An 18,074-nucleotide genomic window follows, 5' to 3' on the forward strand; every position below is an offset into this window, starting at 1 on the left:
CTATTAAGGGAGCTTCTTATTCCTCGGCAGATGTTGCAATGGCATCCCACGCGGAGGGGCAGTTTCGTTATAAAGTATCTGTGTCAGGAACGATATTTCTCATAGTGATAGGGTCCTGCTCATGATTTGCACTTTTCAAACCGATGTCCGGTAAACGAACACAAACTTAGCGTCACTGAGAATGCTTTATTACCTTTCAAAAGCCTTTTTTAAACATCTCATACTACTTCAGAGAGAAATCGGTAACACCCAGAAGTCAAATTGATACGCGCGCACTTATACAATATCACAAGTTTTACCATGAGAACTTTGGAACAATTTGTATGTCGATTGATGAGCCGTTACTTTTGCTGTTAACAGGATCCTCGTGGTGAGGTGAGCAGGAAATTCTACGAGGACTTTCGATTGTTTCTCGCATGCATTAAAGATTTGTGCGTTAAATTGGGGCCCGGTTTTCGGTCCTGCCAGAATCTTCGTCGGAGGCAAAATTACCCTTATTTTTTTTATGGTCTTGATTGTAATAGACACATGTAATTATGAAATTAGGCATGGATTATATCAAATTAGCATGTCACTCTCAAAAATCACTCAAGGACGTTCAAATATAACACGACCGACAGAGGTTATTGCCTTGTGCGAATCTATCAAAATATCGAAACTTTCTGAACAAGACTGCATCATCAGTCGAACTCTTTTTAGAACTCGAAAGTCCAATGAGATAACCGAGACTTCTGCCTTCGTAAAGTCATGATTGCAAAAGACCTCAGCTCTCAAGAAATCAAGATTTCCCCATTTCTCATTTATTTGTTCACCTTTTATTTCTTATTTTAATTTGGTGGTGTCATTCGTTTTTGTAGGTTCCTTGTTCACTGTAGTAGTGGGGTTGTTTTGGAAGTATTTTGGTTATTTTACTTGGTCACTGAGGAAACAATGCTTCTACATAATATACAGAACAAGGCAGCAAACATAAGCTGCTCTGCCTAGCTACGAGCAGGAAGCCAATGCTGTCAAATGATTCAAACCAGGGACCTCACGAGTCCGAGGTCGTATCATCGGAGTCATCCCATGAACTAGACATCTACGAGTCGTACGGTTCACGAGCTACACATTAGATGAAGGTCCACTAGTCTTATGCCCACGAGTCATACAGCCTAACGAGCAAGTTACCAAGTGCTTTTAAACCGGCTCACCAGCGAGACACTGAGTAAAACAGACCCACTAGCTAGACTATTATTTGCCTAGTGTGTAGCTCGTGGACCGTAAAGCTCGTGGCTTTATTCAGTGTCTAGCTCATGGGTTGTATGACTCGTGAGCTGCGTAACTCGTGGGGTATATGACTCGTGAGCAGTCGCTGTGGCTCGTGGGCTGTATGACTCGTGAGTGTCTCGCTTGTGGCGTGCACCTGTATCATCCACAACTGCTCGCGTGCCAACGGCATTTGCCACTGCTTGAATATTCTTCTCATCTCGACTTCCCTTGGACACCTGGTCTATGACAGAGGACACATCAATCAAAGTCTAAAACGGGGTCTCGAAAACAGACAAATGGCATGGAGAGAATCAGAGATGGGAGTGAACTCCAAAAAGATCATCTTGGTATCACTTTAAGATTTAGAGGATTCTCGATTCCACGTGAAAAGGAGCGAAAGGTTAAAGCTAAAACAAACAGGGAGAGACTGCACGTCTCATGGCTGTCGATACAAAACCAAGCCTGGGGAAATCAAGTCAAGATATACGGTGCCTCAAGAAATGGCACGAACAGACGAAAAGTGGAACGAGTTGACCGCTATACTCCGCTTCTCAGGAAATCGCTGCCAAACAAGCAAACAAACAAACAAACAAACAAACAAAACAAACCACGGCCTTTCGTTTCCATTTGAATGAAGTTCATGGATATGATCTTTAGCCTTCTCTGAACAGAGGACATATTTTCCAATCTTATTCCCATTCATTGCACAAAGATACATTTTGGCTGGATAATGACATTGTAACCAAAGTACAGCGACCTTTGATCTTGACCTCTAACCTGCGGTAATGACGTTCATGTGTTGATACGATGTCTTATCTAATACCTACCCTATCCACCAATGTACATTATCAAAGGACATTAACAGAGAAGATGCGCCCGAAAAATGGCCAGTTTTTTATGCATGTGTGAGTTTGTTTGTTTGTTTGTTTGTTTGTTTTTAGTGGGAAATGGTTAAAAATTGACTTTCTCCTTTGACCTACCATTTCAAGATGATTATTGACTAAATAATTTTATGTCTACCGGTCATTCTAAATTATATTACTATTAGATTCTACCTTTGTGAACTTACACTGTCACTTCAAGTCCAAGTTCAACGACCTTTGATCTCTGGCGTTCAGGAATTTGCCCAGTACACGATCTTATCAGCCCCTTTCACTTCACGTTCACCCGGGCATTCGTCAATTCAAATTCATCGAAAGGCTGTTCTTCGATCAACAGAGCGACGTTTGGGATGGACGGACGGACGGACGGAGGAGCAACCTGAAGAAGATAATTCCCTCGACCATACTTCGTGGCGGAAGCTGAAAATGGCTCGAATAGCCATCACTAACATGTTTTAGGTCAGAGAGTATAGTAAGCAAATAATCAACGTTGGTGAAGGTGATGGGACAAACTATCACTTCCGAGGCGATCTGAATGTAGCTATCTTTCCGAAGCGCAGCTGAGGAAAGATAGCTTACACATTCAGATCACCAGAAGTGATAGTTTGTCTCATTGCCTGAAACTAAAGGTTGATTATTTGCTTTATATTCCACATCTAGGGTCCTAAATATTCCCATTGTATTCCACATCTGAAACCGTTTTAGCTGTCTTGAGGGCTTTTTACACTTGCGTTTCTTAACCCCGGACTTTCTCTGACCCAGGACTTTCGTTAGTCCCGTACCAATTTTTTCAGCTTTTTACACTCGCCAATTAGTCCCGTACTATCTCTTGTCCGGGGCTAAGGAGAAAACTGACCTTTTTACACTCGTATTTCTTAGCCCCGGACTTTCCAAACCACATGAATATTCATAATTACGCTGTGTACTGTACACGTACACGCACGCACCGGCAGCACTTGATTACCTCGTTTCTGATTGGTCAGTGAGGGTCGGACTTCGTCTCCGTCGCTTAGCCCAGGATTATATTTTCGTTCTGTTTACACTCACTTGCTTGGCACCGCAATTGCGGTGCTAACCCCTGCTATTTTGCAGGGCCAGATAGTACCGTACTATCGGTGGGGCTAGCCCACTTTGGCAAAAACGAGTGTAAACAGAAAGTGGGCTAAGGATAGTCCCGTACCAACGGTGGGGCTAAGGCCCCCCCTTAGCCCCACCGTTGGTCCGGGGCTAAGCAAAAATTTACAAGTGTAAAAAGCCCTTTAGGGTATCCTCAGGGCTTAGGCTACGTAGTGACGTATGCGCGTAGATGACAAAACAACAAATTTGCTCCGCGCCCCGCGCGTGGCACCGAAATAACAGTGCGTTGCACTGTGGTCTATCACTTGACCCAGGTCAAATGATAGACCATAGTGCAACGCACTTTCATTTCGCGCGTACTCAAAATTGTAAGTTATATCACGCGTTAGGACTGTGTGGACTAAGAGATAAGCGAAACAAAATTACTATCATCATAGAGTGTAACGAACTTTTCTTCTTAGGTGATGTGATGGGCAAAACTACTCTTTATCACGTGATCAGCTCTTGACCAATACTATAGCAAGATTCTTAGTATGTGAAATATAATGCTAGATTATTACAACACAATAGCAAATAGGAAATAAAAATATTAATGCGAAGTTTGCAAGGCTTCCTCTGTGACAATACTCTCACGTAAAGAGGGAATTCATCAAAGAATTGTTAGTTCGTCTGTGGGAGACTGACGAAGCTAATCACCATTTTTTTTTAAGTGTATTTGCACCTTACATCACAATGTACTTTGTGAAAACATGAGAACATGCAAAATCCCCATCTACTTCATCTCACGTCTGATTTTGAATTAACTCTACTTTTTAAATGTGAGCATGGAGGGTCCTCGAAAGATACTTTACCTCTAACTCTACCAGATAATTCATATGTATGAGAAGTTTACCAATGACGCTCGTTGAAAATGTGGCTTCGACAGAAAAGCAAACAGGTGATGTAATTTGCGACATGGTGGTTTGGTATTCCTAGGAGAAACCATCATATTGCCCTTCGATGAATGATCGGCACTATAAATGGGAGCAAGAAGAACTACAAAGTTATTTGAACCCTTTAGTGGCATATTCATACACAGAGCAATGCAATGCACTGGGGTATATTATTTGCAACATATTGCCAACATTTTGGCCACGTCAAGATACGCTGTTGGATTTTATGAGACACTCTATAGTCCCTTTGGTCAAAGCGAGCCGCAAACTATAATCGCTCCATAAATTTGAGAGCTCATAAAACACATTTAAACAAAAACAAAAATCCTGGATTTGGGAGTTTTTCTCTCACGTTTACGGTTTATTTTTCTCTCTCGAATCCATATAGGATCTCGTCGAATCGAGTCTGAATTGATATCACGATCCGGAAATACTGAAATAGGCCAACCAAGAAGCAGCCAAAACAAATGCCTTTCGCACCATTACTAGGGCAAATGAATTCAAAACTTCAATTTCAAAGATAGTTAAACTCTAGACTATGTTATTCTCTCAACCTACTGCTCATGACTGCACGCCTCAGTCTTCTAGATGTGAACGGATAGGCCGAGTAACAAACGGATATTTAAGAGAAATAGTATTCCGTTTATGGTTGACACATCTATTTCATTGTATACGCACGTATATAGTATTCTATTACACCCTCTCTTTTTCTACGTTTTAGCCTAATTTCTCTCTACGTGGTCATGTATTTCCCTCTCTCATTTGTATGTATGTATGTGTGTGTGTGTGTGTGTGTTTGTGTGTGCGCGCGAGTGTGTGTATGTGCAGTGTGTACATATATAGGCCTAGGCCCTACATAATATTAACCATATCATGATACAATGATGACCGACACATTTTACATTCTTCACTTGCCCAGCAGTAATGTCATTGGCATGGTCTTAAAGGGTGTGTACAGTTCTGGTCGAGGTGAAGATTTAGCTTTTAACGTTTTGTGAGATATTCAGAAACCACTCTATGAGATGTCAAAGAGCATGCAGTTCTAAGGGGTATCAAAAGTTTATTCGATGAGAATCTTTTTTGAAATGGCTGAGATATCCAAAAACAAGGTGAAACAAAGAGATACTGATAAAGTTGGGGCATGTCGCCTTTTATTATTAGCACTTTTTGGGATATCTCAGCCATTTGAAAACCAATTTTCATCAAATAAACGTTGAATCCTTCTTAAAATTACATGCTCTTTCATATCTCATAAGAGGCTTTTCATTATCTCACTTAGGAATGTTCAAAACATGAATCCTTACCTCAACCAGTACTGTACATTCCCTTTAACCTTGGAACCAGGACAGTCTCTATCATATTTGGCTGATATTCGTTATTCTGAACGTTTTATACTCTGAAAATGAAATAGGGTGCATTATTCCGAAAAACAAAAATTTCGTATACATTGTACCTATAGATGCTCGTTAGTTCCAAAATAAAAAAAAAGGTTCGTTATTCCGAACGTTTGTAGCGTTATTCCGAAAGTTTGCTACTTTGCTAATCTGAAAATGTAATTAGGTTCGTCAGTCCATAGGTTCGAAATGAAAAGGGTGCGTACTAACGCACCTCCAGAATTACGAACATTCGGAAAAACGAATCTCCTGAATAAGGAACCTTCGGAATAAGGAACCTTCGGAATAGGGAACCTTCAGAATAGCGAACCTTCGGAAAAACAAACCTTTGGAAAAAGGAACTGGTAACCATTATGTTCATGCTGCTCTTCACACTAAGAATAATACTATCATCACCAAGAAATACCAGGCAGCCATTTTACCGGGAGGAACACAGAACCGATTCGAACCCAAGACCTCCGTTTGAAGGTCCTAGCCTTACACCACAGTTTTCCAATACCACGTGTTGTTTGTCCTTGTATACCTTCACTGTGCTCACAGATGGCAGCATAATTTCGCATAGCAATAAATGGTCCTCCCATAACCTATCTGCCAAAGGGATAATAAATTGTGGTAGCAGGTGGACACATTCTTTTAGACCTGAAAATGTGTTGTTTCTTTTTTTTCATTTGATAAAATTGCCCAATATCACTCTCATAAAATAGGCAAAAACTTCGCATAACTAGGAGCTACCATGGCTAAACCATGACATAACCTTCTCGAGGGGCAACAACAATGAACTTTATTATTTCTTTTACGCATATCTTTCTTCTTCTTTTTTTTTGCCTCATCTCGATCTTCCCAGGGGAGTGTTTTCTGAGATCAGCACTCACTTTAGTTCTCAAAGCCAACAGATTTGCCCATCGGATGGAGAGCTAATAAAACATAATGACGAAGAGGTCATTTTAAATTCCTTTCTTTCGTTTTTTAAATGACGATGAGTTTTACCTGTTAAAGAATTAGGCCTACCTAGTACTCGCTAGTTATTGATTAGTACGACACAAATATATTATTTAGAGGCAATATTTGCATAAATTCAAGAAATTCGAGAAGCATGTCGTTCCGATAAACCTCTCCTGGGGTATTTCGTTCATTTGCAGCTTCCTAACAGGACTTCATTTGCTACATGTGTTTCGCCAAGATTTTAAACATCGTTAAACCCATAAATTAGTAGCTCAGTGCCTGGATCATATCATGGAGGTACAAATACCTTCATGATCCAATCATGCTCACCAGCATTGCATTCCCTGATCTTGATTTGGATGGACAAGCTCTTTAAAATACTGTCCATGAATGGGCGTTGTGCAATGGTGGTAACAGGTGTGTTTCTCGCCAGTCGAGATGTGGGGGTTAGTTCTAAACCAGCCCATGTCATTAGAACCCACTTCGAAGGCCAAGAGGGCACATTGGCGGTACCATCTGTTTGATCGAGACAGACAGTTTGTGTATGGAGCTACATGGAGCTACAACATGTAGCTCCATGGTTTGTGCAGGGAGGTGGAGGTATTTCCACCTCTCTGGTTTGTGTAGCGCCACGGAAGGAAAATGGCCCGAAGGATTGTCCCTCAACTCCAGTCGAGGGAAGAAGGGTTACAGCAGGGTACGTACGTAGGTGCAAGTTGTTTCAGCAGCTAGGGAGGTGGAAAGATCCCTCCGCAGTAAGTCTGGTAGGCCCTACTTATAATATATCAAAAACTTGGGCAATCTGGGACCAAAAGAACCTTGAAGGGATCGCATAGTTTCGTTGAGATTGAACTTCACGTTTCTAACATTTTTTGGTGAGATAATGAGAAACCTGTTACGAAATATAAAAGAGCATGTAATTCCAATAGGGATTTAACGTTTATTTGATGAAATTGGTTTTGAAATGGCTGAGATATCCAAAACACGACAATTCTTATCAAAGGTGGGACCCACCTTTTATTACCATCGCTATGTTTTACTCTGTTTTTGGAGGTCTCAGAAATTCCACAACCGATATTCGTTTATAAAAAACTTTAAATTCGTCTTACAATTTCATGTTCTGCATTATTTTCAAAAGTCGTTGCTGGGCACTAAGTATTTCGCAAAAAGTTAAAAGCCCAATCCTCATCTCCACCAATACTACTATCCCTTTAAATGGAACATCCTCGCTTCCGCCGGTCGTCAAAAGGGATAGTACATAGCTTTGGTTGAAGTGGGGTTTCAGCTTTTAACTCTTTGTGAGATAATTAGAAACCTCTTTATTATGACATATTAAAGAGCATATAATTCTTCGAGCAATTCAAAGTTTATTTGATGAAAATCGGTTTTCAAATGGCTGAGATATCCAAAAACAAGGAGGTCCTAATAAAGAGTGGGACCCACCTCTGAAATTAGGACCACTTGTTTTGCTTTATGTTTTCTTGTTATAGGCCTAGTTACTGTAGTATTGGTAGAAAAACAGAGTATCTAGAAGACCTGATAGTCCAAAAACCGTTTGGAGAGTTGAGATGCGACTACATCATCACTAAAGATCTATTCAGCATCTTTGAGAAAGATTAATTTCTTGCTTACTTGTCATATTGTGACCAACCCTGTCCTGTTATAATTTTCTGCTTTCGGGTAGGCCTATACTCTTGTTGAGAAGGCGAACATGACTTTCCCCTTGAAGAAAATTGTCTCGTGGTGAATGCTGGTAATGCTATCAATGAGGTGTGGTGAGGAAGCGCCTGTGTTGGAGCGTCTGTCACATGGAACCACGCCCCTACATACCCACTTTATGACAACGCTTATCGCTATCAGACGCAATTACAGAAGACTCATCATTTTTCAACCTGAAATAAATATAGATTACTCTCTTATCCATCTTTTTTTTGCTAATATCATTATAACAATGTCACATCGTCACTGATTTCTAATAGCTTAAAGCATAGGGCTACCAGCTCCATGGTTATTATAGTGCTATAAAAAGTGAGATGTCACAGTCTTCTGTTAAAGCTTGGAACCAGGTGCGAGCATGGTTAGCAGTAATAGTATTAACGCATTATTCCGTCCAGGTGAGGTCATATAGACCCAATTTCCATGGCGATGAATGGCTATGACATCACACCATGGTACTCTGTTTAGGGCCTACTCTTTAAATCATCATATGATGGAATGCATCAGTGGGAGGGGTGGAAAGATGTTCATTTTAGAAAACAAAATATCAATCGAAGTCTATAGATCATGAACACAACCTGCAATAAAGACTCATGACATACTGTACTGTATTCAGCCTTCAGTCTTTAGAGGACTTTCTAAAAGAAAAAAGAGAAGAAAATCGAACGGGGACCTTTCTAAAAGAAAAAAGAGAAGAAAATCGAACGGGGACAGGTCCTGGAGTTCCGTCAAAAGTATAATGATGAGCTTACCCCTGTGGTAGTGTATAAACAAAGAACTACACTACTAGCTCCACGATATAAACATGGAACTTAACACAGAACATGTCGTTACATCATACATGGTATGAACATTCGTGTAGCGCCCAGGTCACCCCAAGCAAGGTGATAATTATAGAGACAGCGTTTACACCTCCCTGACATGTAAACCCTGCATGTGTACCATCCATCTCCCTAGACCACCACCTGCCGAATGCTACAAACGAGGTCGTAACCCCCATTCTTCTCCGGCACCATGATTGATACGACATCCGTGCTTTCACCCGTTACATAGCTACAGACAGCCTTATGGAGGTCATAAAATGTATTCTTGCTGGATGATGATCAAGAGCGACTCCTGCTGAAGGCATTTAGAAGGACATGAAGGATTTCGAGCAGAACAGAGAACGATTAGATCTTCCTACATGATTAGATCATGGACCGACAATTACGTGTTTGGCTAGAGATGTATAAGAGTCAAAAGGAACGACACCTGACATGTTATCGGACCCGTCGTCAGGATGTTTTCACTTTCGTCAATCCAATGTTCTTTTCCCACCTAGGTTCCCCCTCCTCTTTCTCCTTCTCCTCTTTCTCTTTCTCCTCCTCCTCCTTTTTTTTTCTTCTTCATCCTTTTCTTCCTCCTCCAATATTGTACACACGCTCTTATGATTATTCTCACATCATATATGTCGAACAACAGATTTGTCCTGCCTAGCTGAATTAGAAAACAAGAAGATTGCGTTCGAGATTCCGGATCTTAAAGACACACGAGGGAGGAAGTGTAGTATCATAGAAGAAGAGACAGAGATATTTAATCTTATTTTCTGCAAAACGTTTTTAACGTAACCTTCAAGGATTTCTAATTGCAAATTATGAAAGAAAGAAACCTTTCCATGAAGAACGTGTTAGATATCATATATTCTACATTTTAAGAATGAAAAAAAAAATTGTCATCATACGATGGGCCAAAGCAACATAATAATGATGACAAAGTAAAAGCTCTATGAAGGATCTAAATTCTTGCAGGTATTACTATCTAGGGCCTATTCATTTTCCTTCCTGGTATTCTTTATTGTTTTCCAGCTCGCAAATATATTTTGACAAACAATTTTCCATTTATTGTGTACGAAACAAAAAATGACCAAAATTCAAAACTTCTGCTGTATAGGCTCTACTTGTAAAAATGTGATTCCTAAATTGAATAACTTCAAAATAATCATCAGTCAGATAGGGTTGTATCAGGATTGAGACTGGGCTGTAAATTTTGACACCCCTCCCCCCGAAAAAGGAAATAAAGATTGGGCCTACATGATTTTATGTATAAATTATACGCAAGTTGCGAGGCGACTGCATCATCAGTTCACTTGTTTGCTTATTCACAGTGATTGTTTCAGAACTGCTTTGGGAAAATTGGAGAACTTCACAATTTAAAAACTTTCCTCACTTTTATCCGATTGCGATCAATTTTTTCAATGCATTTCTTTTTTACTTGTAACACTTTGCTCTTTCTTTTCAGACAGCTTTTAACTGATACAAAATTGTCCTTTGAAGCCAGGGCTATCATTTCGTCTTCTACAGTTCAAAATAGGATTATAGCAAGGAATCGAGTACAAGAGAATGAGAAAAATCCGAGGACATGATAATCATCCCCTCTTCTGATCGTCTTTCTGCTGACGGAGTGAAGTGTTTGGGAATCAACACAACTATGACTTGACACTTCAAGAGTTCAGGGTAAAATAAATTGATAATACAAAGATTGTTTTCTCCTAATCTCAGCCGTGACGTTGACGTCACCCAAATGACCAGACGGCATAACCCGCAACCCTGTGGATATCTTTACACACTTCCTCTCTTCAGCTCTACCACCAGACAGAACGAGATCGTGAATTCCACGACCCGTCCTTCCGTGATCATCGAAACCGGTTGTGCGGATCAGTTTTCTCCTTCGACCATCTGACTCAATAATACCAGAAAAAAACTGTGTGAGAAAGTTCTCTACACTTCCATTTCTCCCCCCCCCTCTCCGTCTTTCTTTTTCTCCCTTATTGATGCTTACTTTCTTTCTTCTTCACCTCCTTCGCCAGATTCTTCACATTTCTTCCTCTTCTCTAAAATGCTGAGATATTTTTCAAATAAATCTGCTAATAAAACGTATGCGCTCTCTTCTATCAAGGAGTTAGTTCCGTGATGTTTGTTACTCTTGGGTCCTTGCTTCGATCAAGGAGTGACTATACGTATAGACCTGTAGTATCTCCTTGCTTATACCCTTCCAAAAACTGGTCTGTATTCTCCTGGAAATTGAAATGTATTTTGATGACACAAAGAAATCAAACTCATGGATTGTATGCCTATCCACTTGGAAAATATCGTGGTCAGTGTAAACCACATGAAGTGTCAGCACATAATCTCTCTCTGTGATTATTTTGCAATTTATCTATAAAAAAAATATTTAAAAAATCGCCAGACAAGACTTCTCAAACCCTGTCTACGTAAGCTGACTCATCCTAGCTACGACCAGGGAGGTGAGTCACCTCCCTGCTACGACGAGTTTTGGTCATTTTCTGAAAACGTGGCATTTGAATGACCCTGTTCCGGGAATCATGACGTAACGGCGCGGCCACGAACAAAATATCTGACCAAGCAACTTTAATAAACTTGCCAGCGGCGTCCGCTTCTCTCCTGTGTGTTTCTTCGCGCCAAACATGAAACATGGAGGCACATCCCTGATCTGATATGTTCTTTTTCCAGTGTATGACCATTTTATTGGAGGTTAACTTCGCAGGAATGCGCAATAAATTGCAAGGAAATATGCATGATGATTGATGTCTGATGCGACTTGACAAAATAATCTTAGTATGTTCTACATTGCATACTTTGTTGTTGCTATAGGAGATCTTTCTTTTACTCCAAGTATATTGTCAGAAGAATCTTGTATTTGAAACGTTTCGTATTTCATGAAACATCACTCGGTTTGATAGCCTCCCTTGCCTAAATCGGCTGTCATAGTAACACGTGTTATTTTAATATTTACTTAGAGGAACAGATTACATATATATGCCAACCGTTTCTTCGACATGGAAATTACGTGTTACTCCAACCTTAGAAATGAATTATTGCTTTAAAGCGCTGAATTAAGACTTGAGCAAAGTCATGAACTTGTAATCTCTTAAAGTAATCTATTCTTGTCTATTCCAGCACATGGGAACAAACAGGGAACACCATTATCACGCGTATAGCAGTTGACAGTTTCTATTTGTTTGTCGAATCGAGACAACTTTATCATAGCCACGATTATTTCAAAATAACGGGTCAGTGGAACCGAACATTTAAGGGACAGGAGCGAGGTTTGTTTGAAAGAAAAGTCATCCACGGCTACAGTTGATAAGTATTTAATCAGCGATACTAATGTAAGGTTACATGCAGCTAAGATAACAAGCATACCCATACACACATTCAGTGTAGATGCATCGACCAAATTCTGAGCTGAGGTGGTATGTTTCATCGGAGTGGAATAAACTTTACGCTATGCCAAACATATAGAATTCTCGCGTGAGTTCGTTTGCAAACATTTACATGCTTGTTTGTTTTTTCTTCGAATAAAGGGAAATTATACTTCTTTACATGATACCAATGAATTTGCCAAATTTAATGTCATAACAGGAAATATTAGCACATGCTCTTCAGACAGCTATACGATGACAGCATCTCTTTTTCTTCATCTTCTTCTTTTGGTGCGAAGAATTCGCTCTACTTTGCCTTTAAGAGGATCGAACGAACATTGCTGATTATGGGAATTGATCAAAGAAAATGCATTTTAAATCTGCTATACATAACAATTATTACGTCTGTCCAAGCAACAATTAGGTAGTTAACAGTTCTGAAAAATGTATCTTACTCACCCGTCTGATGTAACTAACTGGACAATCAGGTTATCACTGGTAATAACTGAGAACAGTTATTGCGGCTTCCTCCCAGAATTTTGGTCGAAGGCTGCGGAAACTCTGCGATTTCGTGTCGCTAAATATCCAATAATGCCTCACCCAACTAGCTGGATAGATGTGTCGCAGCTTTGATGATGGTGGCCTGGGACACCGGCAAACTCCGCGAGAATGGTAACTGAAGAGGAGGTGGAGGCAGGGATCTGGTTTTGCACTGGATGGAGGACTCTATCACTGTACCAGAAAGTTTGCCGCAGAAGTTGTGTTGCGCACGCGCAATGCAACTTTCGACAGGTGCCTGTTGAAGTCGATGTTCGGTCCGTCTAGTCTGCCCACCAATCATCGTGCAGATAACGCAAGCTTCAGTCGTAACAAGTGTACAAGGATGTGAGAGCTTTTCGGAGATCTTTTTTTATTATCTATTATGATATAAATTTAGTCTAACTTTCCAACCTGTTTTTTTTTCTGAATCTTTCTTGAATCGCTATTTTGGGAGTGTTCGACTGGTTCTTGCACTTCTCCTCCAGCGGGGATGTGGGATTTACCTCTCCCACCAGCCAGGGGGAGTCGTGGAACTCGGTATAACCGAGGAGTTTGATGTAACCTGTGTTATAACATGAAAATTTATATAGCTACACACGAGAAAGTCAGGAGATCAGACTGTACGCGCCAAGGTTCACGGAGAAGGCGTCGTGAGAGTCAGGGTGGTAGACAACATGGTGACGAAGTTAGAATAAAGAAGCATATCATGTTGAAGACATTGTATAGTATTGGTGGAGATGAGGATTGGGCTTTTAACTTTTTGCGAGATACCAAAAGACTACTTATGAAATAATACATCGCATACGATTCTAAGAGGAATTCAAAGCTTATTCGATGAAAATCGGTGTTGGAATGGCGGAGACATCCAACAACAAAGTAAAACAAAGTGATCCTAATAAAAGGTGGGTCCCACCTTTTATTAGGATTGCTCTGTTTTGGATATCTCAGCCATTTCCAAAACAATTTTCTTCAAATAAACGTTGAATCCCTCTTGGAATTACATGGTCTTTCATATGTCGTAACAGGTTTTTCATTATCTCGCCAAAAAGATATTAGAAACCTGAAGTTAGGTCTCAACAAAAGCTATACTATCCCTTTAATACACTGTACTTCCGATAGACGCAGTATTCTTCAGTGGCCCCAATACATGAACCTCTATCACAAAGAGTTTTGCCCACTTCACAAGTTGTAGAATAGATGTCATTTGGCGAATTAGTACTAAAATGAAACTCACATCTCGGCAGATTCACAAAGAGATATGTTTGCTGTAATTGTTGCCATTTAATTGAGCGAAGAAAAAAATTCCTAGAGAAAGACAGAGTTTGACTTTTTATTTTCAACTTATTTGGATGGATAGATAGAATAATGATTGACAAACAGATTTAAAGGGATTGTACAGTTTTGGTTGAGACCTAATTTCAGGTTTCTAACATTTTTTGGTGAGATAATGAGAAACCTCTTATGAAATGTGAAAGAGCATATAATTCTATGAGGAATTCAACGTTTATTTGATAAAAATTGGTTTTGAAATGGCTGAGATATCAAAAAAAGAGCAATTCTAATAAAGTGTGGGACCCACACTTTATTATGATCGCTTTGTTTTACTTTGTTTTTGGATGTTTCAGTCATTCCAAACCCGATTTTCATCAAACTTTGAATTCCTCTTAAAATGGTATGCTCTGTACTATATCATAAGTGTTTTCTTGGTATCTCCCAAAAAGTTAAAAGCCCAATTCTCATCTCCACCAATACTGTACTATCCCTTTAAGAGAGACAGAAAGATAGACAGAGAGGGGGAAGGAGGGCGCTGTTCATGACATATTTATAATTATACAAAACTAGATGCACTCGGATAGCGCAAACCTCCTCAAAGGACATGGTATATTAATAACTTTTTGCACGTTGGAGCCCTTTGTTGTCCACATGATCATCCATTTCTTTTATCAATCATGCAGGATGTCAAAATGTTGTTGATCATTGATTTATGACTGATTTTTCCATTGTCCAATTATTGTTTTCCCGATTTTTGTGTAAATTTGATGAGTCTCAGTACTTCTAACTTTTCTTTAATATACATTTATGTAGTGAAATTCAAGGTTGCCAATTTGATAAATACAACAGGTGTCCTTCAGTTATTAATGTACGCTGACACGCCTATTTCGTGTTGTTTTAGTCCATGGACCAACATCAAACCATGGATTTGGTTTAAAGGTATTGTTTGCCATTGGGAGCAGTACTTTAAAAAATGTTCGAGTTATCATATTTAATGCGTATGTGTAGGTCATCATAAAACATCCCACTGTTATACAAGTTTTGCAATAAAGTCCAAGATATAAGGAGATATTACTATTTTTTACTCAATAAGCTATAACGACGGTTTATTGCAGAAACAATTTTATTATAACAACTTTATTATAACATTTTGTATGTTATACAAATGATGCACAGGATAGAGTGCGTTAGTGGAGATGTAGCGCACTCGAGGGTATTTACAATTGTGAAACATGCACGAGTCGAAGCCGAGTGCATGTTGCACTACATTGTAAATACCCGAGAGTGAGCTGCATCTCCACTAACGCCACGAAATAATCCTGTGCATCATTTGTTTTATAAAATGGGTCGAAAACTAACAGCATTTTCCGCGTACCTTTGTGGGTCAATACCAGTCAGCTACATGTAGCACTCGCTCGCTCAAGAGTCAAGATGCCCGAAGATGTTCGTCCCAAACATTTACGCACGTCGCACTCGGAAATCCCGCACAGTACTCCACACATGTTTATGCACACAAGAAAGGCCGGTCGGCAGCCCGAACTAGAAGATGTTTACAGGATTGACAGCGCGTATAGTAGCGCGCGACGCACTTGTAACAACTGATTGAGTGCGCACTGCTAGTGTAAACATTGTGACGTCAGGCCGTGCATGTTAGTGAGAAATTGATGCACGCACACATGACTTATTTCAGCGCTTCCAATTGGCTACATTCTTGAACCCATTTTATAACTAACAATATCTAACATTGATAGTACTGACTACATTTTTTTTTTTACATTGGTCGTTTCTATCCCTAACTCACATTTTAGAACTATTTTGAAGCACTAAAGCTGGGTTTTTGTTTCATCTGCAAATAGTAAATAATGCCTTTAAACAGTTAATACTTTCGGGTCAAAAGCTTCCTAGCGAAATATAGTGTTAGGTCGAGCCTGCAGGTCATGCAGTAACTTAACTGTGCAAAGATTGGGTGATTTCGTATTCAAAAGCGAAGTATATAAAAAAAAAATGTCCTGCGTTGAGAGAAAACTGGGAAATACACTCTGACACTTGTAGGTCTTAATTCAATCCCTCCAAGCTGTCATTTTTAAAAACAAACAATAGTAAAATTATCACCGCCTACGCACGCCCGATCATGGATGGTCCGATATATCACTGAGAAATGAAGCGCTACTGCAAGTCAAGGTTAACGGAGATTTCTCGCGGGTCGACCCGTCCCCTTGCATGTCTTCATAAAAATATACCTCTCTTTTCCCCCCTCTTTTTGATTTATCGTTTTAAAATACCAAAACAGGATTCAAGATGTGTTTATTTTGACGATGGATGGAAACCGATGTCTCAAGAACCAGGTGATAACGAAGACCTATATAATAATGCAGGCTACAGATTGTGATCGGAGGGATGTACAAAAGGGCTTTTTACACTTGTAAATTTTTGCTTAGCCCCGGACTATCGGTGGGGCTAAGGGGGGGCCTTAGCCCCACCGTTGGTACGGGACTATCCTTAGCCCACTTTCTGTTTACACTCGTTTTTGCCAAAGTGGGCTAGCCCCACCGATAGTACGGTACTATCTGGCCCTGCAAAATAGCAGGGGTTAGCACCGCAATTGCGGTGCTAGCACCGCAATTGCGGTGCCAAGCAAGTGAGTGTAAACAGAACGAAAAAATAATCCTGGGCTAAGCGACGGAGACGAAGTCCGACCCTCACTGACCAATCAGAAACGAGGCAATCAATTGCTGCCGGTGCGTGCGTGTACGTGTACAGTACACAGCGTAATTATGAATATTCATGTGGTTTGGAAAGTCCGGGGCTAAGAAATACGAGTGTAAAAAGGTCAGTTTTCTCCTTAGCCCCGGACAAGAGATAGTACGGGACTAATTGGCGAGTGTAAAAAGCTGAAAAAATTGGTACGGGACTAACGATAGTCCTGGGTCAGAGAAAGTCCGGGGTTAAGAAACACAAGTGTAAAAAGCCCTTTAAGATTGCCTGTTGAAAAAAAAAAGAAAAATCAAGTAGAGGAAGAGGATGAGGAGGAGGAGGAGGAGGAGGAGGAGGAAAATGAGGTGGAAAGATAATAGAATATGAAATATAGCACAAAAAGAACAGAAGAAGAGAAGAATACATCAGGCAAGGAAGAGGCAGATAACATGCTCAAAAATATTACAAAATCAAGAACAAGAAAGCTTGATTAACTTAAAGAGTACTATAATCTGATATAAAATGCATATCTAAACATTAAAGAGCAGGCACTGAAAAACATTTGAACGCAGTGCATGGAAACACGGACAGCCAGACCAAGGAGTTATCAGACAACTCCTTCGCCAGACATGCCAGACACAGAGCAACATGGATATACTGAAAAAGTTACAGCATTAGACACAAAGTGAAAGGAATCAAGATGCCCGAAATTTCTAAATGTGAAGTACCCAACTGGAAATCCTGCATGCACACTTTTAGTGAATACTGAGGTCAAGCGTACTAAAGGGAATATAGGTTTTATCCGAAAGGTAAGAAAATGATAAGAGAATGTTATTGTCTTGAACAGTTTATGCAAGCGAATAAGAGACTGGTGACGTCACCAATATCACTGCGAAATGTAAAATTCCATAACTTTCTTACTCTGAGTCATTTTCAATGAACTTTTCATACTCTGTTCATCCTGTTGATTTTTCGAGAAAATTCAGTAAATTTTCACATTACGATCGGAGAAGAGAAACAAAATGGATATTTGAATTCGCCACGTAGGCGACAGTCACGTACTGCGTGTACGCAAAATTTATGGTGTTTTTTTTCAGCAAATTTAGTGAATTATTTACACTAATCCCAAGATGAAGACAAATAACAGTAGTAATGACGTTGGCAACTCTATAGCGAC

General features: G+C 39.9%; 1 protein-coding gene across 1 annotated transcript in view; it reads right to left on the reverse strand.

Moving 5' to 3' along the window:
- The window catches only part of LOC139722199 (contactin-associated protein-like 2), a 39,900-nt gene extending 26,846 nt beyond the window's left edge, over positions 1-13,054 (reverse strand). Inside the window, exon 1 of the mRNA XM_071633514.1 lies at positions 12,851-13,054. The gene's annotated coding sequence lies outside the window, so the exon portion shown is untranslated. The remainder of the gene's footprint in view (positions 1-12,850) is intronic.
- Positions 13,055-18,074: the final 5,020 nt, after the last annotated feature.

Source organism: Diadema antillarum, unplaced genomic scaffold (assembly GCF_040938485.1).
Source record: "Diadema antillarum isolate AM-2024a unplaced genomic scaffold, OU_Dant_1.0 scf00000160, whole genome shotgun sequence".
NCBI lineage: Eukaryota > Metazoa > Echinodermata > Echinoidea > Diadematoida > Diadematidae > Diadema > Diadema antillarum.